Here is a 27,033-nt window from a genome sequence, read left to right as displayed (position 1 = left end):
GACCTCAGCAATAGGACCTCAGCAATGTGACCTAAACATTGTGACCTCAGCAATAGGACCTCAGCAATAGGACCTCAGCAATACGACCTCAGCCATAGGACCTCAGCCATAGGACCTCAGCCATAGGACCTCAGCAACACGACCTCAGCAATAGGACCTCAGCCTTGTGACCTCAGCCTTGTGACCTCAGCCTTGTGACCTCAGCAATAGGACCTCAGCATTGTGATCTCAGCATTGTGACCTCAGCATTGTGACCTCAGCAATAGGACCTCAGCAATAGGATCTCAGCAATAGGACCTCAGCAATAGGACCTCAGCATTGTGACCTCAGCAATAGGACATCAGCAATACGACCTCAGCAATAGGACCTCAGCAATACGACCTCAGCAATAGGACCTCAGCAACAGGACCTGAGCATTGTGACCTCAGCAATAAGTCCTCAGCAATAGGACCTCAGCATTGTGACCTCAGAAATAGGACCTCAACAATAGGACCTCAGCAATAGGACCTCAGCAATAGGACCTCAGCAATACGACCTCAGCAATACGACCTCAGCAATAGGACCTCAGCAATAGGACCTCAGCAATAGGACCTGAGCATTGTGACCTCAGCAATAAGTCCTCAGCAATAGGACCTCAGCATTGTGACCTCAGAAATAGGACCTCAGCAATAGGACCTCAGCAATACGACCTCAGCAATAGGACCTCAGCAATAGGACCTCAGCAATAGGACCTCAGCATTGTGACCTCAGCATTGTGACCTCAGCAATAGGCCCTCAGCAATAGGCCCTCAGCAATAGGCCCTCAGCAATAGGCCCTCAGCAATAGGCCCTCAGCAATAGGCCCTCAGCAATAGGCCCTCAGCAATAGGCCCTCAGCAATAGGACGTCAGCAAGAGGACGTCAGCAAGAGGACGTCAGCAAGAGGACGTCAGCAAGAGGACCACAGCATTGTGACCTCAGCAATAGGACCTCAGCAATAGGACCTCAGCAATAGGACCTCAGCATTGTTACCTCAGCAATAGGACCTCAGCAATACGACCTCAGCAATAGGACCTCAGCAATAGGACCTCAGCAATAGGACCTCAGCAATAGGACCTCAGCAATAGGACCTCAGCGATAGGACCTCAGCGATAGGACCTAAGCATTGTGACCTCAGCAATAAGTCCTCAGCATTGTGACCTCAGCATTGTGACCTCAGCATTGTGACCTCAGCATTGTGACCTCAGCAATAGGACCTCAGCAATAGGACCTCAGCAATAGGACCTCAGCAATAGGACCTCAGCAATAGGACCTCAGCAATAGGACCTCAGCATTGTGACCTCAGCAATAAGACCTCAGCAATAGGACCTCAGCAATAGCACCTCAGCATTGTGACCTCAGCAATAGGACCTAAGCATTGTGACCTCAGCAATAAGTCCTCAGCATTGTGACCTCAGCATTGTGACCTCAGCATTGTGACCTCAGCAATAGGACCTCAGCATTGTGACCTCAGGATTTTGACCTCAGCATTGTGACCTCAGCATTGTGACCTCAGCAATAGGACCTCAGCAAGAGGACCTCAGCAAGAGGACCTCAACACTGTGACCTCAGCAATAGGACCTCAGCATTGTGACCTCAGCAATAGGACCTCAGCAATAGGACCTCAGCAATAGGACCTCAGCAATAGGACCTCAGCAATAGGACCTCAGCAATAGGACCTCAGCAATAGGACCTCAGCAATAGGACCTCAGCATTGTGACCCCAGCAATAGGTCCTCAGCAATAGGACTTCAGCAATAGGACCTCAGCATTGTGACCTCAGCAATAGGACCTCAGCAATAGGACCTCAGCATTTTGACCTCAGCATTAGGACCTCAGCATTGTGACCTCAGCATTAGGACCTCAGCATTAGGACCTCAGCATTAGGACCTCAGCAACAGCACCTCAGGAGTAGCACCTCAGCAATAGCACCTCAGCAATAGCACCTCAGCATTAGGACCTCAGCAGTAGGACCTCAGCAGTAGGACCTCAGCAATAGGACCTTAGTGTTTTAAATGTCTCAGGATTCAAATTAGGATTAAATAAAAAAATAGGATTTATTAAAATAATATAAAGGAATAGAGGTAAGCAAACAGCGCTTGGTGCACCGGGAGTCTCTGCTCCACCAGGACGCACACCAGTTACATCAAGCAGCTGATTTTTATGCACCTAGACTAATACATATTCATTACTACTTCTAAAAAAAAATAGATTATTATAATTAGGTTCCAGGGTCCAGTCCCTCCTACTGGAGCATGCGCATCAGTCTCCTCTGGGGGTCTCTAGGGGTCTTTCATGCTGAAGGCTTGTAGTCTTCCTCTCGCCCTTTGTACTTACTCGGCACTATTCCAAGTTTATGGAACACTCTCTGTACACTCTCCACAGGTCTTGTCTCCCAACCGTCCTTCAGCTTCTTTTTTCTTCCTCTTAATCTCTTGGACCCCCTGGCCAGATACCAAGGATCCTCATAGTATCCCATAACAGTCACTAGTTGTTATCAGTTGTTCTGAAACTCCCAGACATCAAACACAAACAGCTTTCTTATTTGACGCTTCACGAGTAATTAAAACTTTCTTCCCCAGCCATTCACAGACACATCTATAGCAGTGTTAAGTTAATCTCAAAGAAGACAGGAAAAAAAGGCTGTAACTGTTAGAACTAGAAGTCAGGAATAACAAAAGCAAACAGGTTCATAAATTTAGGGAGTGTTTTCTGAAGACGTGATAAATTGACTGGAATGAGGGGGAGACTGGGACACACTGCATCTGTGGTTCAAGAATTAAATTGCCAGTGCAGGGCCCAGAGGCAGACAGGATTCAAACAGAATTGTTCTTTATGGACACGAATTTATGGACACGAATTGGAATTGTTAAAACATTCCTCACAATCCCTTATCTTCTTTTTAATATCCCCAATTCGTGTCTCTTCTGTTATTAATAATTGGATTTCATCAGTTTGTTCTTGGAGGGTCCAATCCTTAAGCATCATAATTGACATATTCCCTTCCTTTTTTAATGAAGTTATTACCAATGTACTATTTATCACCCGGTGTATTGATAATGTAAAACAAGGTATCATACAAGGTACAAATAATAACGTCATTACACCACATAACAATAAAAATAACACTCTTTTAACCCATGGTCCACCAGGCAGCCATGAAAATAAATCCCATTCCATATCCTTCCAGGTTTGTGTTTGCTCGCTCACCTCCCCCCCTCTCCTTCTCTGGGATGGGAGAGAGAAATGGGAAAGTGAAGCCTGTGAGTTGAGATAACAAGAAAATAATAATAATAATAACAATAATAATGATGATAATATTACTACTAGTAATAATGTATACGAAACAAGTGTTGCACAATGCAATTGCTCACCACCTGCTGTCCGATGCCCAACCCAACCCCGAGCAGTCCGGCCCTCCTCCCAGCCTGCCTGCTGGCAGGACAGTGAGAAGCTGAATTTGGCTTGGTCCTTGGCTTGGTGGAAGCACTGCTCTGTAACAATTCAAAACAATTAAAACATCAGCATATTATTAACATTCTTCTCATCCTAAACCAGAACATAACATTCTATCAGCTACTAGGAAGAAACACCCTTTTTATCAATCTTTAAACAGCAATTACTAAAGCTAAATTTTCCACAGACTTCTCCTTCTTGTGCTAGTAAATAATCCAAAGCTAGGCAATTTTGATACAAAGCAGTTCTCATCATTTATAACTATTTCTATTACAGCTAATAACCTAATTATTCTATTAAGTATATATTCTGGGGTCCTATAGTCCCAGGATCTGTCTTCTGCCCACGTATCTGGATCATAATAGGCAAACACCTTCAGGGTTGATTCAGGCTTGTGTTACCGTTCGGCCTGTCAGGGTGATCCAGCTCCTGGAAAACGAATCACAAATTTATATAGGTTAAAATAAAGGTTCTTATGTTATTTTCTCAGGACAACCTGACCTTAGTGTGGGAGAAGTCCAGTCGAGGCCCTCTCACTCGGCAGTCAATACCCATAGGGGTTGCCTCCCTCGTGAGACCATACACACCACAGTGGAGGGTCCTGCCCTGGTCTTGCCTTCTCCCTTTCCTCACTTCAAGCTTGTCCCCTTTATTTGGCATCCTTAATTCATGCAGAGCCTCGTTGCCAGAATATTAGTTCTTCCTTAGCTTGAGTTTCAGTTTCCCAGGAGCGGACTCAGCCCTCCAAGTTTCAGTAGTTACTGGTCCTTTTATTCTGGATGCATGGGTCCCTTTCTGCGGTTCTCACAGCTGTTTCAGTAGTCAGTAAAACAAGGTACAGTCCCTCACACCGAGGGTTCAGTGATTCTTCCCTCCCGTGGCTGCTTGTTGAAACACTTTCTTTTTTATCTTCTGACAAGTTAAATAACAGTTATCTAATTTGCTTTGCCGTATGGCCCTTTCCAGGTTCCTGTAGCAGGATTCATCTGATAGCCTTTCAGGTTGATACAGATTTGACTACAGATACCAGGGTTTTGGCATTCATCACTAACTCCACAGTTTCCCAGCTGGACAGTCACATTCATTTATGTTGCATTCCTTCAGGGGCTTATCACTCCAGTCCTTGCAGTCTCTCTGCTGGTTACACACTTTATTGATATCTATGCATTCTCCACTTCTGCACTTGAATTTGCCAGGTCCAGAGCACTGAATAACATTGTTAGTTTGCTTCATCAGTGCCATCCAGACAGTCTCTCACACCATTGCACTGCCTACTCCCATGGACACAGTTCCCATCTTCACATCTGAACTGGTCTGGTCCACAGGTCCAAGAAGGGCAGTTAATTTCATCACTTCCATCCTTGCAATCAGGATCTCTGTCACATCACCACTTCTTGTGGATACATTCACCTGAGCCGCACTGCACCTCACTCACAGAACACTTCACCGGAGGTGCAGGCTGGCAGCCACACTGCTCCAAAGATTCATCCGAGGGGTCGGAGCAGTCACCTTGACCATTGCAGACAAAATTTTTTTGTCTGCATTGCTTTTGGAAATACATTGTCCACTACTGCATGTGAATTCTGCTGCACTACAAGTCACATTGCCACAATTCTCTTCATCCTCTCCACTGTCACAGTCTCTTTCACCATCACATTTCCATGACACTGTTCTCATATGACACAGCTCAGCACTTTTGTCAGACCCATCTTCACAATCCGGATCCCCATCACACTGCCATCTGTTTAGCACACACTGACCACTGTTGCACACAAAATCAGATTCAGCACACATCTTTTTCACATATCTTCTTCACACAAGCACTCTCATCACTGCCATCTGAGCAGTCTTCACATTTTACTCTAGCACCGTTGGCAGCAGTGCACAGTCAGGCGAAGGCGAGCAGCAGGCAGAGCACCCAGCACCCCGCACCGTCACCTGTGTCACTTATACTACTCCTATTACCCATGCTGTTAGTGTCAGTGGCATCCTCCTTTTCTTTTTGCCACTGACCATTCACCACAAATGGATGAGACACATGATTACTAGTTAGGAAAGAGAGTGTAACGTCTGCTATACGGCTGCAGGCAGTGCCAGCTGCAACCTTAGGTTTGTGAAAGAGCCTGCCGGTGGTCATTTGGCAGTGTGATCTGCGTCTCTGCACTCCTGCCCTGCAATAGAGCTAAGTCGTCATTAGCAATAGTTATAACACCGATCTGGGGACGAATAGTCTTTTTTGCATTGCAAGATAAACCTTTTATAAAAAGAATGCCAGAGTGAAGCAGCACAGCCGCTGCTGCCGCTGCCTCCATGGTTATGTCAGACAGGCTGCAGGGTCCTGATGTCCGCCCCTCTGCTCTGTGCCGACTCGCCACACGGTGAGGGTCAGCTACCGGTGTCCACTGACGCCTCTGGTCTCCCGTAGCAACTCGATCTCGGATGTTCCGCAATTACTTCAATTTCCCCGCGTTTTGCAGCTTCTGTCAGGTCTATTCTGTGTCTCTCAGAGCCGTCCGTGGCTCCGCAGCGTCTCTCAGGGCTCTCTCCGTCCAGCGGTAGTCCCTCCGTAGTGTCTCGGGTCTCCCAGCACTGCTCTGGTCTCGGCCTGTTCAGGTCTCAGCGAGTCCAGGTCTCGCCCTGTGTGGGCCTCATATGTTGCAGGAAGCATGTCATGTCATGCTCCTGCCTTTTTCTTGTCACAGTCAAAACATTTAAGAGCAAAAATAGGATACACAAGATACACCGGGCCCATATATTAGGCACCACCACTCAAAACTTGGATAAAACAGCACTTCTTTTCAGTCTGTCAAGCACTTCGTTCGTCTCTGCCCACTCCCCTTGCGGAGAGTACGGAACAACGGATCGGAACTCTGCACTCGCTTTGCAGCAACGCTGCGTCTCACTCACACAGCACCATCGCACACGGAGGCCTCCAGCACATCTCATTCATACCACAGGAATATAATTTAGAATGATAACCAACCAAACAAGTATTGTCTCTGACTGTGTTCTTCGTGAAGTGACTTGTAACACTTTGTTTCAAACCCTTACATTTACACAAATACTTTCAACACAAAATACATACATAAAAACACATACAATTATTAACACTCCAGTTAGTATCCCTCCAGCAGCCGAAAACATACCGTTTGTCTGCAGTTTCAGGAGTTTCTTTGCTCCTGCGGTGAGCAGCCGAGAGTGGAGTCCCCTCCGAGCAAAAACACTCAGGGTGCACCTAGGGGCGTCCACGCTGCAGCCGATCCCGCAGCCGAGCAGAGTGTCTCCTGCCTGGCTCACCAAAATGACTCACAGAAAGCTGACTCCACAATCAGTAGGATTGTAAAGTAGGTATGTTTACTCAGTGCCGTGCAGCACGGGGCGGGTAGTCCCCCCCAAAGTCGTGCAGGCCTAACGTTGCTTTAGTAAAAAGTTACATATACATAAACATTCCTATACACACACATAACCTGTCCCTTTGTGAACACTCCTCCTTATCTTAGACCCCTTGGTTAAAGTCTGAACCATGAGGTTGTTTTTGATCTGGTTCTCGGGGTCCGAGAGGCTCCTGTTATCTGGTGGTATAAGCGCAGCACAGGCACAAATGGAGCACATATTCATTCCTAATCAATTGCTCTCTAATTTCTAATTCCAATGTTTCAGCTTGCTCTTTTCTGGATCCACGGGTATTCTACTATTAGTGTTCAAAGCCTGACAGACCCCGTCCTCCATGGATCAAAATACAGGGGGTCTTAAGGGTTCTTTTGGTCATTCTGTCATAAAATACTGGATCATTTTTAATTTACTCTTTAATTTTCTGGGGCCCCTATTGTTCCAATTTCTAATCATTATTCATATTGGACTTTTTGGTCATATATCTGGTAATTTGCTCCCTTTCTGGTCCTTGGTCTTCGATTTTATCTGACCCATCCGGGAATTTTACTAGTGGCACAGCCCTTGGTTGCCCAGTGAGAGTGTCTTGCAGGGGGTTGAGGACCTATCACCCACCCACGTATCCCTCTTCTCACCAGTCCAGCCCCCCCGACAGGAGATTAGAACCAGTGAGAAAACAAAAAGACCTCCACGCTGACTTTAGAAGTCTCAGTTACACTCTCACACACAAAAACTGGCAACCGTACCCTTACCCAACCGGACGGTATCTTACGAATCAGTCGTCTTCGTCCAGACTCCAATCGGACGGTATCCACCAGCGTCTCTGCTGTCTTCGTCTGGGATCGAACCAGACGGTATCCAAACGACTGTCGTCTTCATCCGGTTCGATTCCGGGCACCGGAATCCAACCGAACGGTATCCAAACGACTCTGTCGTCTTCGTCCGGATCTTCGCGCGCAGAATTACGGGCAAAAAATAGCCGGCAACAAGGGAGCTCAAAAAAAATCAAATTCTTTGCTTACCTTTATTCAGGTTCAGGATGGCATTAGTCCCGATCTGACTCAAACAGGAGCCACCAAATGGTGGGGCACCTCTCCTAGATTAAATCAGAATTCAGGAACTATAACCATCCCGGACGAGCCCCCAAATTGTTATAAATGGCTCAGGATTCAAATTAGGATTAAATAAAAAAAATAGGATTTATTAAAAGAATATAAAGGAATAGAGGTAAGCAAACAGCGCTGGCTGCACCGGGAGTCTCTGCTCCACCAGGATGCACACCAGTTACATCAAGCAGCTGATTTTTATGCGCCTAGACTAATACATATTCATTACTACTTCTAAAAAAATAATTATTATAATTAGCTTCCGGGGTCCAGTTCCTCCTACTGGAGCATGCGCATCAGTCTCCTCTGGGGGTCTCTAGGGGTCTTTCATGCTGAAGGCTCGTAGTCTTCCTCTCACCCTTTGTACTTACTCGGCACTATTCCAAGTTTATGGAACACTCTCTGTACACTCTCCACAGGTCTTGTCTCCCAACCGTCCTTCAGCTTCTTTTTTCTTCCTCTTAATCTCTTGGCCCCCCCTGGCCAGATACCAAGGATCTCATAACAGTCACCAGCAGTCACCAGTTATTATCAGTTGTTCTGAAACTCCCAAACAGGTTGACGACTCACGAGCAATTAAAACATTCTTTCCCAGCTATTTACAGTCATCTACATAACATCTATAGCAGTGTTAAATCAATCTCGAAGAAGACAGAAAAAAAAACGTAACTGTTAGAACTAGAAGTCAGGAATAACAAAAGCAAACAGGTTCATAAATTTAAGGAGTGTTTCCTGAAGACGTGATAAATTGACTGGAATGAGGGGGAGACTGGGACACACTGCATCTGTGGTTCAAGAACTAAATTGCCAGTGCAGGGCCCAGAGGCAGACAGGATTCAAACAGAATTATTCTTTATGGACACGAATTTATGGACACGAATTGGAATTGTTAAAACATTCCTCACATCAAGAACTATGCTTTCTCTTGACTAAATGGTATTTACATGTAGTACAGTGGAAGATCAAGGAAAACCTGTAAAAAGATTTCCCCAGTGAGAAGCAAGATTTCAGAAACAGGATGTGTACAGAAAATCCACAATAACATCGAGGCAAATACAGTAATGAACTACTACAAAACCAAGGATAAAAAAATTAAAGAATATTTCAAGGTTCATTTCTTAAGATTTATGGCACCACCTGTGAGGTTGTCTTTTAATTAAACAAATTAAAAAATCTGGATTTCTGAGTACACCTTTAGTTTATTTCCGATGAAAAATATGATTTAAATTAGAGTATTTTACAGGAAGTTTTTTGTTGTTTTTTTTTTTTTTTTTCCCCCAGAGTTCAATTTTGTTCCTAAGAAAAATCAAACAAAACCCTCAGTTTTGTAAATAACTAACTCTAATGTAAGCAACAGTTTAGTGTAAATACCTGCTTTTATAAATGAAACAATCCCATTAAATAATGTACATCAACGGAACTCAGCAGCATTCTACCACTGACATGCTGAAGGTCTTTGTTATAATAAATTAGTAACCAGTAAGCAACAGAAACCTATTCTGTAAAGGTTAACATTCCCCCAAAGTCTTAAATGGCTCAAGACTTTAAACCGTGTGTTGTTTTTTTGTTTGTTTTGTTTGTTTGTTTTGATAGAGATGAAAATTGACAAAACTGAAATTTAAGTCACATACAAAACAATTTTCAGAGGACATTTTTACCAAGTAACTCAGTAAAACCGAAGGTCGGGGGAAGAAAAGAAGGGTTTTCTTCTAAGCATTCTCGTCATCTAAATAAATGAGGAATATATGTTCTTTAGGCTAGTTATTTTTTAGTTCATATTCTGAACTACACAGATATATAGGCAAATTGAGAGATTCATCTTACATATCTGTGACAAACATTTTAAACATAATTGCTAACAATGAAAGTCCAGCATTATTTGTATTGGAGCAAATGAACGTCAAAACAGAGATGCGCTTTTAAAAAAAGAGAAAGGTCCCCAAGTTCAGTGATCTAATGGCAATTAACAGAAAAACGGTACTAAAGGATTACTTTATTTCGGAGAGTTTCTGTAATATAAAACAAATCCTTTCCAAAATCGAAATGTCTAGCTCGCGATTCTGAAGCAATGCAGCCAAAGTATGGAAAAAGCGTTCATTACTGCAGTCTTCCAGGAAAATCTTTAAGTAAACTGTAAAAGAAAATAGTTAAAAAGTTTAATCACAGCACTTGGCTCATGGAAAACTAAATCATTGATTTATAGCTTTTGAGGGTTTTATATGCGCCTCATGCTGTGCAACCATGAGAACAATGTACTAACTGGGTATATTCTAGGCATGTGATGCAAAAATCAGGTAAAACCGCGAACAAAACTCACCCAAGTTCCTAAGAATTCTGATATTACCAGCACTTGTGGTATTAAAACAAGGCCTATTCCCTTGAGAACAAAGGAAAACAGGACACTGAGCAATTTTAAACTCAGATAAAAAAATCTCATCTTCAACATGTTTATTCAACGCTCCTTTTCTTATGATGACATGAGGAGAACACTAAGCTATGCTAAAAAAACTGACAAGGAAATATTTTAAGCTGCTGCAAAATGACGTACAGAAATAGTACATGTAGACACTGATGACTAGACAGCTTTTCATTATCAAAACTGTCACCGTACCGTTTCAAGACAGGCAGAATCGTAATTGAGAGGTCAGAGTTGGATAAGAACACCTGAATATCAAAACAATTCCTGTAAAATGCTGGATAATTTTTAAACATGGCCATATAGTATAATCTTTTCTATTTATCCTGCTCCCCAAAACTTAGTCAATTCAGAATAAAGTAAAATCTGTTCCCTTGTGTTATTTCACTCTTGATTCTAATAGTACAGACTGATTTAGAGCAACACCATAAAGAACATAAGTACCGATTTAATAGGTCACAGAACTGAACACATTTGTTAGGAATCCAACAAAACAAGTCACTATTCACTGCACTCTGCCCTTAGCGTATAAACACACTTGGTATGCCCCAGGATATAGTTACTTAGAATATGCCATTAAATTAATAGTTATTGTAATATTATTCTACTTTTACTGTAGAAGAAGGAGGTCCTACAATTTATTCCTATAAATATCCTTAAATATCTAAAAATGCCTTAAATTCCTTTTTGTAGGTGTAAACAAATACCATATTCTGCTTACTTGGGCATTTCTTTGCTGGCTTGTTCTTACTGGTCTCAATAATACTGTATTATTTTATTATTAAAAATACCGGTCTTAAGGTATCTGAAGAAAACTTTATTAATATATATACACACACATATACATACAGATACACTGTAAAATGTTTTAACTGTGAGGTTTATAAAACAATATAAAAAATACGCTGAGGGAATTTTACCATAAAGCAGAAGAGCCAAAGTGGAAATAATACCTCAAGTTTCACAAAGTTCAATCACATGAAAGCAAACTGATAAAGACATGCATTTAAAGAGATTTTTCCTACATTGTTTATCTATTCATTTTATATATTCATTTCAAATAAGCTTTTGCAGAATAGATTTTAAATCATCACAAATGTACAAAATAAGCATATAATTTAAATGCCTGTCTATCTGATGAACTAGAAGAATAAAAACTGTGTATTTTTACATATTTTTCTGCATCATCTCTGCACAGATTTTGTTTTTATTAACTACTGTAGAAAAACTAACTTGGAATCTATCCGGTCAGGATTTGACACAATTTTAAATAATCTGCAAAAGCCTCCCATAGGAGCCATAAAAAATTGCAGCATTTGGTAGTTACATTAACTTAACTTCATTGGTAGACTGTAATGAACAATGAGCAATTTATCACTGTTGACAGAACTCATCTGAAATTTACCCTCAAAGTGATCAGTCACTCACAGCATCAAGTCTCACCAGCTATTGTCATTCAGAAATTTCTGTTTTATAGCTAAAGCTCTGTCACCTCAGAAAATGAAGACTGTCAGGAACACCAGCTTGAAGTTCATGTTTTAACAAATTAACCATTACGGTTTTGCCTCGTTTCTAATTGCATGTGGATCTGCCAGGAGAGCGGACCAACCCAACAGAGTGATGGAGAGTTAGCTCGTGGAAAAGTTACATAAGGACCACAGAAAAAGAACCAGTAACTACACTGAACAGCTTGCTGATGAGCTGCTGTCTCTTACACAGTCACTGGCAAGATTGGAACCATTTGCTGAGTTTAACTGATTCTCGTCGTCAACAGCTGGGCCTGGTAAGAGCCAGTGGTTATAGCACAACGGAGGGCAGGCGAGGTAACAGTCAGTGCAAGGCCCCTCGAGTGTGGATGCCTTCGTGGGTGACCCCGAGTTAAGAGAGCCCAAGGACAGGTCCAGCCCATCACCCAGTACATGTTGACCTCAGGATGGTATCAATTGTTCTTCAGCTTCCTAGATGTGCAAGACCTTCACGCAGCTATGACACAGGATGTACGGGAGGCCACCCTCATTCTTAAATGACCATCACAAACACACACACACACAAAAAAGCAATAAAAAAGGTTAAAAATAGAACAGGATTCCTTATGTCACAGAAGTAAGTTGGACTGAACAGAAGTTTACAAAGATCAGAAAAGACCAGAACAAAAACCTACACCTTGGAGGCCAGGAACTACCTTTATAACAAGACAGACTGACAGGATTCTGGATGTGAAACACCTGAACCAAACAGGGATGGGGTACATGAAAAGCTGCGTGCCAGTAAAGATGAACAGCAATAAGACTATTAATTCTAATTTGTCATTAAGATACTACGTATAGATAGGAAACAGATGGTACCAATACCTGAACGGTTACATTTGACATGCAACAAGGTTACAAGCAACATGGCAAAATGTGAACTTGTCACAATTTATCTCCATTATTCTTCCAAATCTAGGCATCCAGCAGATCGAAATGACTACTACTAGATAACAGAACATGTACTGTTAGTGGAATTTTTCTTCAAAGTAATGTCAGATACCATCAACCCTGCTTAGGTTTTTCTTTCCCAGTTACTATACCGATCAAAATTATGATGATTAGAAATACTTTAGTGTAAAAAAAACAAATAGATAAACTAACCACACGGTCTGAAAGGATGAAAACAACATCAGGTAAATCTTTCTGCCACTTATCTCACTACAAAATGCCTTCTAACTCAACGTTGTTCCATCCCAAGTCAAACACGCTTTCTGTTTTTGCCCCTATAGTACATGGTAACAAAATACCCCAAGCCAACAATATACATTTCACAAATAGCAGCAGTCCCTTCTCCTTCCCTTTTCTGTTCCAAAAAACAATGAATACTTTTTATTTTAAGAAAATTAACAAGGATTGTTCCACATGACACTGGAATGGCTCACTACTTGTGTGTTCATCCAGATTGTTATCAACTGATTCTTTGCCTGTGTCACCTGGAAAACCACTGTGAAGGAGACTATTAACCCTTTTATAGGACCACACCACAGTACAACTCATTGAAACATAACCATCCCTTACAGATGTGCCATTTCCAATTACTTTAAAGTGAAAAATGGCTACGGGTGAGCTGTTCACATTAGGGGGGTAAAAAAAGATAAAAGTTTATTTATTTATTTATTTATTTTATCTCCACCTGCTAACAGGATTTCATGAAATGGCTGCCCTGGCACAGCCTTACTTCAAAAGAAAATTACTCATTGGCAAAACATCAGCAAGGTAAACCAGTGGAATAAACAGAAAAGCTAAACTAAACATCAAAAAAAATCACACCACTAAGAAAGCAACCAGGACAAGATGTAAAGCTTGGATGCTGACAGTGAGAAGAGACGGACAATTCAGAAACATACTTTATATCTCTAATGAATTTAAATGACACAAATGAATGCTAATGCTAGATCAGGTTATTTATAGAGAAGCAGCACGTTCTTTTTGATTTGGTATTTATGCTTACCTCACCTACTTTCATCATAACTTTGTATGTATTTTTTTCAATTACTCACTTTTATCGTTGTTCATGGCCATCTCAACTAATGCATTAAGTGCAATAAAAAGGAGACATTTTTTGGATATAGTTAAGTGGCTTAGTATGATAGGCACACATCGGTATTGCAAAAATAAGATCTTTCCTTCATCTGTCTTCAAGTCCACGCAAAGGGAACGAAATGCCTGAGTCAGGTAATTCACTGAAAGATAACAGAAAACAGGGAATAAAAATTATGTAATCACAGTTCCATTAGATGATCACAAATACATGAATATTTATCCTAAGAGTTACTGTTGCAGATATATACTAATTAAAAAAAAAAAAATTAAATGGCTGAAAATATTAATTTACTTATTTGTTTAAATGCATCTTCTGCCTATTTTTATTCCTTACAAAAATTGTTGTGAGTGGAAAAAAAGACAAGTTACAACTCACAAATTGAGCAAAATATATTTGCAAATATAACACCTTTCTAATCTCTTCCTTAAGAGAGAAAAGAAATCACAAGCTGCATAGTTTGGGACTATATTGGTTTCAACATCTGGGAAGCCTCTAATAAAGGAGTAAAAGGCTCATTCATCTGAATAACTGCAATTACTGTCATGACAGCAACTATTCACATTCCTTTCCATAAAAAGCTGTAGTTTAAGTTATATATGCATCCACGTTATATATGCATCCACGTTATATATGCATCCATTTTGGAGAACACTAAATTATTCAGAGAATTTAGATTAAGTGAATCAATTCAGTTTTCTTAATTTCATGATGTCAAATCTTCCTCAATATCTTGGAATAGCATTGATCATCTGGAGCACAGAAAATTAAGAGTAAGGGAAAAATTTATCACATAGCAAAAGTTTAATTACAGTGCCATCTGCTGGATATTAGCATCTTGAAGGGAACAGGATATATATGTTTAAACTGAATGTGCTGCTTTGTCATCGCTAGATCATTAGACATGTGGTCAGTGATGAAAATTCATACACGGTAAGTTTCAACATAAATTTAACAGGTAATTTTTTTCCATGTTCTATAGGCTCGCAGTAAAAACCAACCATGAGAAGCTAAACTGATTCATTCTGATCAACAGCTTTCATCTGCTTATAGTTAATCTCTGCAATAAGTACTTTTTTTGTATTGTAATTCATTTGCATCATTTTCAAACATTTCTAGAAATGTGAGTTTCAATTTCAGGGTAATCATGCTTCACCAAAATATTCTGACTGAAACTATATGATACTGAAATTGAAAATACACTGATTCTTCCCTCCAACAGCTGAAATACTGTATTTGTTTATTAATGGTGACAGGGTGGTCTTCCAGAATGTTTAAATCCTACTTATTCTAAGTACTACCAGTATAAATACTGCACAGGTCAGTATTTTTGTCATCACTTCAAAGAAAACGTTTTTTGTCTTTTCAGGCCCTGTTTGTTTTTAAAGAAACTGCTGCTGAGAAGAGATACTACGGCATCCTGGAAATTGCACAAGTGGAGTAACTCTCATGAACTGAAGCAAAAGTCACTAAGAACTGCGATATCTCCAGACAAGTACGACCTCGTTTGCTTTTGCCTGTTAACAAAATACATTACTATACTGCATCAGCATATGGTAGCATTCTTCAATGCTGATAATGTTTATGGGTAGCCACTTGCAGTGACAGACTTGGTAGGAGAAAAGGGGAGACAGCAGAGAGGTAAGAGCTAGATAGAGTATGAGCTTTACATTAAACTTTGACAAAGCAATGAAATTCTAGAACTGTTCTGAATTTGCTACTGATTTCAGTTTACTGAGGAGCAATTAGCTGTACCATTATATGCAGTGCAGATCTTGACAAACAAATCACTGCTACGGTGATTGCTTGAGAGAATTACCAACATCTCTTTTCCCCTTTGTCACAAAATACGTTGATCTCACTGACATAAATAAAGCATATTAAAATGACCACACAAATTATGACATGAATAATAGCAAGGTTCATACTTGCTTCCCTATATTATGCTTCATCAGGTGGTAAAATTCAAATAAAACATCCTTTACTACTAAAGCATTACAGATGCTACAGTATCATTGAACTGCTGCATTTTGTACATTTGTTTTTTTGTCTGGGCACATACCTGAAAATAAGATTTAAAAAAAAAAAAAAAAAAAGAAAAAGAAAAAGATAATTTAAAAAAGACATAATAAAAACCAGAACTTACTTCGTTTTGCTGTTCTAAGCACAACTAAAGTTGACAGAAACCTCAAAGGCATAGAGGAGCTTTTAAAGAAATGTGCAGCTTTTGGTTTACTCCGTGTAGACTTTTTAGTCCATTTTTGCATGCTTCCCTTTTGTACTGCGCCTTTGAGAATAACTTCTGCAAGTCTCTCCATTGTTGCTGTCATGCTTGCATCCTGTTTCAAACAACGTGCACATTTAGCGTAAACATTAAAATACATGAAAATCCTGTCTGCTAAGTACGTATGTTCCCCTAAGGATTAAATATTAAATAGCAGATGTCGTGACCGTGTATTGCAATATAGTCTGTACATGGGATACTACTTTGCGTTCCACAAGCAGTTGAACAACATTAGCACAGGGCCTAGTCAACACACACTTCACAAAGAAACAAGGTAGTCAGGGCCCCTGATATGCTGACATTATTTAATTTGCCTCTGGTTCCAGAATAAAGTCAGTTCAGACTCAGCTTTAATCAGTGCTGCCTACTACACTACCCTCTTTTGTGAAGATGCCTGAAGCTAGGTCCTACAAAAGCATTTACAGAACTAAGGTCTAAACATGACCCTTAAGAATACTGTACAGGTAAGATGTATTGGACTTTTCAAAAACCGGTGCAGAAATATTACTTCAGAATCAAACTTAATAACATGCTCATTTAAAATACGTTCTCATTAGCACTGGAACCACCAGCTTAGTTCTATTCAGTTAGACACTGAGTAGAGAACAAAGAAATCAAAATACCTTTGCTACTTTGCCACACGTTGCCATCAATTTCAACAAATCTCATGCATAAAGCGAACAAAAATATATTTCTTTTCCTAGTTCACACGTTTTGTAAGCACATATGGAAAATACCATTTCTGAGATGCTACACACTACTGCAACAAAGATCACATATGTGTGCAAAAATATGTTTACAGACACGGTGCAAAATATTACAACGAATGTGAGAAAGTTAATTTGGTGAGAATTAGTTTTTCATTTGCTATGTATCTGTGGTAGGCATGTATGCTTTGCAAAGACAGCAAAGTTTCTTTTATATATACTCCCTGAAAATATCTACTTTTCATACTCATTTATAATACAAAATATCTCTTGGGAATTTACCTGACTACCAGTGTCTATCTGCCTTAGAGACCAGTAGATAAATTGAATCACAGACATATGTAGTTTAGGATCCACAAATGGCATCCACTGGAGCTGTCCAGTGACCATAGGCAAAAGCTGTAAAAATACAGAATGGCAAAGTTACGTGCAGTATACGAACTTACAGTACAAGCTAACCACAAGTAAAAAGCAAACTAAGCAAAACTAAACCAAACTAAAATCAACGTATTCCCGGAGTTTAACAGACTACATGTACAAATACTCACTGGGCAGATCTGGTACAGGTAACAGAATTATATACTGAATTTACATTTTACACAGGTTTACACAAAAAGTGGAAAGACATTGTGTGAGCTCAAGCTCTGAAGTCTAATACCAAGGGCTACAAATTTTAGATAGAATAATAATTAAACAAACAAACAAACAAACAGAAAAAGCAGATTTCCTGAACGCTTCACTGATTTCCAAGCCTCGGTATCCCAAAAAAGCATTACAAGTATAGCACGGCATCATCTTTTATAAGACATAACTTGAACTTTTAATACCTAGTATCAGCACTAAAATACTTTAAATTAGACGTGTGTATCTCCTTAGGAAAAAGGAATTACATACAGTATTACAGATAAAACACGAGATAAATTATCAGCTGAGAAAAGTGACTTAAAATAGAAAGACAGGTGGAATCTCAAGGTCAGACTGCACACTACACATTTCCTTAAAAATGATCTGTATAAATATCTGTATGAAAAATTATCTATTACATCTCACTGTTGGAATTAATACTGAAGGATTAACTGCTGTTTTCTTTTAATTCATGTATTCAAAGCGTGTGTAAAACAGGCAGACCTGTTACACTCAGAAATAATACAAAGAATCTTAACATTTCAACCTAAACAAATTCAAATGCCTTTACCTTCATACAATTTTCTAGAGTGTAGTTTTCTTTAGCACACTGAGGTTTCTCACTGCCCTCTCTCTCTTCTTGTATTTCTATTTTGCTAAGGTGTTGGTCTGAGATCCAGTCCATAAGAATAGTTAAGGGGTCGTAAACTTTTGAAATCCGTAGTAACTGTAACACATCCACAACATCAGTTATTTCAGTTTTCAAGTCTATGATTTTCTAAACCACAATACCAATAGACTAAAATATACGAGTACATTAGTAATACGCACATGCTTTATTTTGTGCTTAAACAAATGTTTATGAAAGCCTTGGGAAGAGATTTTCACATACAAAATCACTCTATTTTATAATTCTAACTAAATGGATCATAGGAGAAAGAAAATATTTAATGATCTGTGCATGATCCTCATTTTAATACATTTAATACACTCCTTTGCTTTATTTCATACAATCTACTTAGGCTAAATTTTAACTGTGTAACTAGCATTGTTGGAAGAATAAAGATTTCGTGAAATTGTCATGCTGTCCCTCTGCTACAACTGTACAGAAAAGCTCTGTGAAAGGTATCCAGACGTTCCTGAAGACAAACTACACAAACATCTCTCTAAAACCTTCACAAGTTTTCTTGTATCTACCTTCAGACAACTGTTCTTCTCTTCACTCAGAATTCTAACTACTGATACTGCTCATATATCACTTGCGACTGTGAGAAAAGAATATGGGGCAAACTATAACCACCATTTAAATATAAGTAGCATACTCTATGGATACAACAAGCATCCTGATCATCATGTAAGTCCTCTATGAATACTTCAGTTTGCACAAAAGAGAAAGAGAAAGAAAGATTTTACTGAGACTAGGAAGCAGATGATTTTAATCATACTCAAGAGCATCAGAACTGCAATTCACTGAAGGAGCAACGGTCAAAAGAGTTTAGGCAGCAATTTGCTTGTCAGCATTTAGGTCAGATTTAAGTCAAGTGAGAAGAAAACTTTAACTTTGTATTCTTGTGAACCACTGTCTCAGCGTGCCTTTAAGAACAGAGAAAATACTCCTTTAATTAACACTTTCAAAAATAACTAACTCGAAAGTCTTTAATACTGCAAAAGCTCTGAGAGACTAAATTTCATGTACTAGAAAACGAAGCAGAAAGTATTTACAACCATTCACACAATTCTTGTCTTAAAGAAACAAAATCAGCAATTTTGCAAACAACTTGTTCAAACATTTAAAATTGTTGACTGTAACTTGCAAAGCTACTTACAAACTTGACTGTACTGCTTGACTACTTGACTGTAACTCGTAAAGCTAGTAACAGGAAATAATTAATCTTGCCTGGGTTTTTAGCAATTCGTTATTTTCCCTCAGAGAGTTAAGCGATGACCTCAGTTCGTTATTTTCATCAGTCATTTTTCTCAAGGTTTCTCTCAGTTGGCTCATTTTTGTCTCATGCTGCTAGAGAAATATCAAATTTTAAAACGTGATTAACAAGAGAGTCTTTTTAGAAATAATTCTCAACTAAGTTCCATTTCAGTGTTAAAAAATAGGACAAACTTTCAAAGATCAAATTTGTAATTCTTCATGGTCCAATCTGCACATACCACCAGTAGTGAAGAAAGCAACATCCACACCACATATTAAGAAGAAATATAAAGAAAATGGGAGCCATGGTGTACAGCCTATGGATCTTGTTTTTTTTTTCCAGAAAATACCTAGATCTTCTCATTGATCCTCTTGTACATTCCTCAGTTAAGTCAGGTGTGGGGAAGAATTGTGAATGAAAACAAATGTCAAAGCTTTTGTTTACACTTAGCTCTTTTTTCTTTTAGCATCCATTTTAACCACAAATATGCCCAATTCTCCCTTTTTTGAATCTTTCAAATATTCTAACTATTCACTGCTGATAGTTAAGACGCTTTAGTTCACCTGTACTTAAACACCTGTCCTGCAATGTCCAGGAATGTATCCAATACGTGCTACATTTCATCGAATTGGAAAAAAATAATTGTGAAACTCAAGATAGTAATCTTTTAATATTTGTTATTATTATTAGTCCACAATATAATTTAATACCAGTACATACCATTAAAATATAAGCAAAAACAGACAAAAGAAACTGCAACAAAGGAAAATTGAAGCGACAATTACTTGTAACAGTCAAAAACCTGCGTGCCTTGAAAAAGAAACCAAGGAATATGTCTTTTTTCCCCTTCACTGGAAATTTGAAATATAATTAAATATTTTCCAGCAGATTCTGGAAAAAAAAAAACCAACACTGAGGCTTTGAAGCCGAGTATAAAACAAATGTTTTCAGAAAATAACATTCCATTTCTCAGAAACCGTGAAAATCTTCTATGTGAAAATAGCTTTTTGTTCAGAAGTGTTGTCTTCTGTACTAGGAATTCAACCATCCACTACATTTTCTTAAGCCTCACTCTCAGACTGTTATCATGCTGCAAAAAGGACTTAAGCGGTAAATATAGAAATGATCTCATCAACAAAGAAAATGCTACAGATAGGCTCCAAACGGAGTGCTCAATTACTTCCATTGAAAAGGCCAAACCTTTAGAGTTAACCAAGCCTAGGAAAAGCTTGCCCAGCTTGGGATGGAACAGGAGCAAGGTGGCTTGAAATTGACCATAAACTTTCAAAACAGTCAGGGACAGCAGAATTATAAGTGAAAGGTTTTGAGAGGAAATAAAAAAGAATTAATATTCTCAATTTCTCCAAACCACATTACACAATGCTTTATAAGGCTTGCATATTTGGGGTTTTGACAATAATTTCACAGTTCTTCAGGGATTTGGCAATAATTTCACAGACCACAGGGCTGTTGTAGGTGGTGCCAGGATGTCTAAACCATCCAATTCCATTATCAAATCGGGTACCATCTGTATCATAATAAAGTGCATCACTTCATTCCTGCCAAATGTTTGTCTAGTCTGTTCCGAAGACCTGCAAATACTGGAAGCACCAGTCTTACTGACCTCTCTAACCCAGTGGTTAACTGCTTCATTTTAATCTAGTTTTCCCAAATTTCAACAGTAATCTGTACCTACACATCCCACAATTCATTGCACCATTCTGAACTGGAAACCACACCAAACTCACTAACAACAGTTTGGCACTTTTGATGCTAAATCTTTCATTTGGGGGTTTCAAACACTTTAAAGAAATAAGCATTATATCCAGCAAACATATGATGGCTTAAGAAAACTACAAGCAAGTTAAAATGTATGGGGAGCAATAAGAATCACTAAGTAAGTTATTGTACTTTTTTCATAGTTCCAAGTACTGCCTAAACGTCTTCATCAGCATCTTTTATTGCAGCGAAAGCTGCTTCACATCTGTGAAGCAATTCTTCTCGCTCAACTAGAGCACGTTCTCGTCTCTCAAGTTCCAGTGCATATTTCTCCTGTGCTGAACGCTCCCTCTATACCAAGGAAAAAAAATGTTGAAACGCCTTCGAAACACATGAAATTACCGATTTATAGTGAACTAGAATTCTTTCCTCTGCAGATATGCTTAGGTTTTGTTTTTAATTATAGTGTTACACAATAGCTGACTAATTAGAAGTATCCTAATGGCCATCTACATTCAATTGGATTTGCGGCAGGACTGCTTGGCCTTCCAAAATGCAGAATTCAACTCTGCATGGCTGTTCAAGTAACAGCATAGACAATTAAAAGTAGGATTTTGTTTCCAGAAGTTTTGGATAATGCTATTATCTGTAAGACAAAAGAGTCCAGTGCCCTAAACACTAGATTGCTGTATTGTTTCTTCAGTTAGTGGAAAGCACCTCTAGGAAAGTGGTGAGAAAAAAGATACGCACAATTCTTTTCATCTTGGATGGTGCAAAAGACAGTCCCAGCAGGAAATCTAGCAGAAGCACAGAAGCTGTTACAGAATAAAACCAATGCAGGTTTGGGAGCTCTTTAGTTAGTGGCCCAAGCCTGCTGGTGGATAAACTATTGGGAGTCACCAGCAGCAGAAAAGTAAAGGCAGAAGGGATGGTCTTCACAGAAGATCAAGTCAAGAGGGCAAGTGCTCTTGAATGCCCAGAGTGAAGAGCATAGTTTCAGGTGCTGTCAGGAAAAGCAGTGCTTGCAGGTGTTTCTCTCCATGCCAACACCGCATCACAAGACACAACTCTTGGAATAATAGCACTGTGTTCAAACTCCCTTCAGCAGAGCAAATATCTGATCTAACCACTACCCATGTCATTACCAAGTCAGTGAACTAATTTAGGGGAAGAGGTGGATGATGACAGTGATATAGTTAGTAATTTCTGAATTCTCTGTCAAAAGTGAGAATCTTTGTAACACTACTGATCATTACAAAATGTCTGAGGCCATTACAGTTCCTACCTGGAGATTCTGACGGGCGACTTGCAGTTCGCTATTACTCTGACTTTTACCCAAATGGGATGGTAAGGTGTTATCTGTGGAGAAAAAGAACACACTTTACATTAAAAATATAGTCTTAAATAAATAAAGACTGCTTATCCAAACCAGCGAAAGTGTATTTTAAGCGTTTACAGCGACCAGCATAAAGCAAGACATATTGAAATGAAAAAGTAATCTCCTAAAGAATTACGGAGAAATGCTCAAAGTTTTGTTCCATGACTTGTTTGAATCAATCTATGCACGGACTGAAACATGAGGTAGCCAAAGTTTCCTTTTTGTTATGGCTTCAGGAAAGTGATTAACTGCTGAATAGACCCGGACCTCTCCTATTTCCCGTTGAGTGAAACACTTCAGAACTGCAATTTAACAAATTGCTACTGAGTAAATTAAGAGGAATTTAGTTGTATACAATGAGAGTTGATGTACAATAGTCACAGTTTCTCTGTTAAGAATTTAGTTTAGAATAAAGAGAAGCCAGTCCACCATTTAGGGAACCTGAGCACTTTCATTTTTGATAAAGGCTGCCTCACACTCGACTCTAAAAATACTAATAGATACGCCTCTTGCTCGAATATTTAGTCCTACCTAACCGACTACATTAGCAATGAGCGTGAGCACCCATATAGCCCCAATGCAAATTCCTTTTTGTCATTCCTGGTCCTCCCTTGTTCTGTCTTGAAGACCCAAGTGTACATCTTTGGCACAAATGACGGTAACACAAACATTACTGCCCATTGTTCCAAACCAGTATTAGTCCGACACTGCCATTATTACAGAGCTGAATTCATTCTTAGGTGGTTAGAAACATATTCGGAGCCTATATTCATAGGTCACATAGGAAGACAGACCTGCCTTCCCATTGACGCTTACCGATGTCCAAACACAAAGAGCTAAACAGGCAGCAGCAAATGAAAATGGATCAGAACAGACTAGAGAACACAGAAAGGATAGAAGTAGGGAAGTATGTGACAGATTCTTAAGAACCAAGCATAACAATACTGCTTCTCAGCAACATGTTACAGCATAAATTGAAACTCCTTACATATTCACTCCTCTTTTGGAGTGATTAGGGCCATACTAGCTGTTCAGTGTTGCTATCTGTCTCTTACTGCAATACGAAGTATTTCTAGAAGAACCTCTGGTACAGACAGTCATGTTTATGCTGAGTTTCAGAGAGTAACGCCTCTTACCAACATCATATTTATGAAGTTCCGCTAGCGATGGTGCTTTACAATCCAGCAACTGCTCCTATTGAACATGAAGGCAACGCATTAATATTTCATCTTGCATGTGGGCCTTTTCAACAACTACATTAACAGACAACTCTTGCCTCCACCACACAAACTACATTACTTAAACTATTAAAGCTGAAAAGCTTCCAGTTATTACGAAGCTTAATGAAACACTCAAACATTTAAAATAGGGAAAAAAAATCAGAATTTGTCTCTTATGGATGGCATGTTCAGCTTGTGAAACCATTTGGTTCAAAGGCAGCATACCCTGCCACAGAATAGCCTGTCTAAAACAAACATCTTAAGACTAAGTGTCATTGCTGCTGTGTTACACAAAACTAATACCTGTGCAAAAGTCAGACTGTGCGACTGAAGGCTTTTACGCAGCCATCGAGAGTTAGAGCATTCCTTACTTTCTGCTCTATTTAATCCAAATTTAGAAAACAAACAAGCAGCATAGAGGGCAAGGAAGTCTGAGTTCTCAGGCCTGATACCTTCCTGCCAGTCACACAATAAATAGAGAACTGCCTACCTAGTCTTAACTTCTTGGATGTGACTACTAACATGATTTTCCTGCATTTTTGAAGACTGTCAACCCTGAAACCTTGACAAGTGTACGAAAGCCTGCAGTTGCAGTTTTCTTGAAAGCTAGACCGAAGTGTCAAATGGCAGAGAAATTAACATTTCTTTAAATAGAAGAATAGGAAATCTAGAAAAATAGAATACATTCTAGAAGAATTACATCTAAAGAATATTAATTCCATTAGATTTAATACTCAAGATTCTAAAATAATTTAGCCAGGAAGTTTTACAGAAGATGACACGGGAAAAGTGCTCCTCCAGTCAGACGCTAGAAGCTTCTGAACGTCACAGAACAGAGGTTGGAAATTGGCATTTACCTTCAACTTGTAAACAGCAGGGCTTCCAGGAAACAACTTAGCAGATTTTTCAACCCAGTATTTTGCTCTTTCATCAGTGACGGCATTATTGCACAGTAACTCCGCTATCTTCAGTACTAGATCTTTCTGCATTGGGTTCAACTCCACAGAACGCTAGTTTTCCCCATGCACGCACACTGGAAAAAAAGGCAGGAAAAAAAAGGTAACCTGATCTTGCAATCCACACAGAATGGGAAAGAAAATTATAACAGTCATTGAAAAGACACAGGTATTCAAATTAGACAGATCTATTAGTAAATACTTTTTGAATGAGTTAAGAAAGACCTCAGTTGCTAAATGCATCACTAGTCTACAGCACCCAGATACATCTGCTGCAACTCAAAAGAGCAAAAATTCAGAAAAGAAAGAATTTCAAAGGGAAAAAACGCAGAAGCCAGCTACTCTGCCCCCACCACCAGCTATACGCAGGCAGCTGGACTCTTACGTACCTTTAGTCTAACTCCATATAGACATTTTTGAAGAAATATATAATTAAGTCACACCCTACGACAAGCTGGGATATATTGGCAGCAAAACTTTTGAGCACATCCTCTCCCTCCCCAAAACCTGAACAAAGGCATTCTGATGGTGAATTTTTCATTGGGCAATCATACAAATAAATGTCAATTATGTTCGCCCTGCCCCATCTCACACCCCCCCAAACAAAACCCCCCAAAAAAGCAATAAATACGAACAACTAGAAAACACCCTAGGTCTAGTCTTCCAGTAGCAACTAGATTACTGCTGTCACCTGAGCCCTTGCTAAGAATCTGTCACTGCTGTCAAATTCCCTAATCCAAAGCGCAATGTAAGATATGGAAAGAATTTAGTAGCAGCTAGCACAAAGACCCAGTCTAGGTCACAAAAGAATCATCTTAAAAAAAAATACTGATGAAGCAAAACACATCAAATGAAGAATCCCCTCTGCAGTATGTCATATACACCTTTGGCAACAGAAAGCATACATATTACACTTTTTCCACAAACATGTTTTCTTCTATGCATTTAAGAAAAGTCCAGAACAGAATGATTTTAAAAGTCCCTTTACAATGGATTAAAGCAGGACATCGGAGGTCGGTGGAGTACTTACCCTGTAACATCCAAAAGCTTTTTCTATGTTGTCCTCAGCTTCATAAATTTGTCCAAGAAATCTGTGTGCTCTCCGATCTCTCTTTTGCACACTGAGGTATGTAGATATATACCTATGGAGCAGGAAAAAAAGGATCAATATTCCTCAATAATACGAGTCCCTCTGTCCTCCCCCGCCCCCCCCCCAGTGTCCACGGAAGCGGGGCAGGAATTTAACATGTGATACAGGAAATGCAGTCATGGTTGGTTCCAGATACCTGGTCTGGACCTTAAAGTACAGAACAACATTATTTTTACATGTACAGACGCTACTTATTTGCCACCAAGTATTGGTATTTACTAAAAAAAAAAAAAAAAAAAAAAAAAAAAAAAAGGAGAAAGAAACTGTAACTGTAATTACTTCATAATACAATGGAATAAAAGCCATTTCAAACAGCAAGTTTTTCAATATCACGCAACTAATTATCTAAGTTGCTGTTTTATAAAGATTTAAACAGCACTTGATACCCACATCTACTGCTACTGTAAAGCAGCATGATAGTGATCTTGATTTCTCCAGTCTACTTCATATTCACTTAGCTTTTCTAAAGTACTTTAGAGAACAGAATAGCAGAATACAGCAACGCGTATTACCTTTTAGCAAGTTCATACTCCTTTACTTCAAAATACAGCTTAGCGAACTGGAATCCTTTCAACGATTTCTGAACGGAAAACACACAACAAGCACATTTTAGATGTACAACACTTTCAAAGTAATTGCATAGGAAGACCCTTCTGATACTTTTTGAGAGACTGAATTTGATAACTAGTTATCAGCTCCAGTCCGCTCCTCATACCCAAAGTTTTGTTTCTGAAAGATGTGGGATTTGGAAAACAATGCTTTTCCAGTAACTGGCCAAGGCTACCAACGTGAAATCGAGGCGGCCGCTGCGCTGAGGGACCGGGGCGGGCGGAGGGGGTTAACGGGAACAACGGTGGGGCCTCGTCCCGGGGACAGGGACGAGAGGGGGAGAGGCTCGCTGTTGGGTTACAGCTCCGTGTAACGCAGGCACGGGTCGAATCTGTGCGCTAGGGGCGTGCAGGGTAATGCTTGTGTAAGCAGCGTTCCCTGGAGAGGCTGAGGGAAGGGTTGCTCTCGCTAGCCTCAGAAGTAAAGCATGATATGAAGATATAGCGCGTGACAGAAACATGTGATGTCTATAGTCATCTCTAACTGCATATATGAACAGCAAGTCG

The 27,033-nt window shown here is 39.6% G+C and overlaps 1 long non-coding RNA gene across 2 annotated transcripts; it reads right to left on the bottom strand.

Annotated features, from left to right (window-relative positions):
- Positions 1-5,063: 5,063 nt before the first annotated feature.
- On the bottom strand, positions 5,064-26,779 carry LOC139999594 (uncharacterized). 2 transcript variants are annotated; one of them, XR_011805039.1, is made up of 5 exons: positions 26,431-26,779; positions 25,799-25,910; positions 16,102-24,822; positions 9,962-14,097; positions 5,064-5,228 (listed from the first exon to the last, which is right to left on the bottom strand). It is a non-coding gene; the product is annotated as an uncharacterized lncRNA (long non-coding RNA). The 2 variants fall into 2 exon arrangements; XR_011805038.1 differs by lacking the exon at positions 26,431-26,779 and having other exon boundaries at positions 16,102-24,845; positions 25,799-25,961.
- Positions 26,780-27,033: the final 254 nt, after the last annotated feature.

The sequence above is a fragment of the Anas platyrhynchos genome, chromosome 26 (assembly GCF_047663525.1).
Source record: "Anas platyrhynchos isolate ZD024472 breed Pekin duck chromosome 26, IASCAAS_PekinDuck_T2T, whole genome shotgun sequence".
In the NCBI taxonomy this organism is placed as follows: Eukaryota; Metazoa; Chordata; class Aves; order Anseriformes; family Anatidae; genus Anas; species Anas platyrhynchos.
Note: the sequence above shows the minus strand (reverse complement) of the source record. Positions and strands in the feature narration are given on the sequence as shown.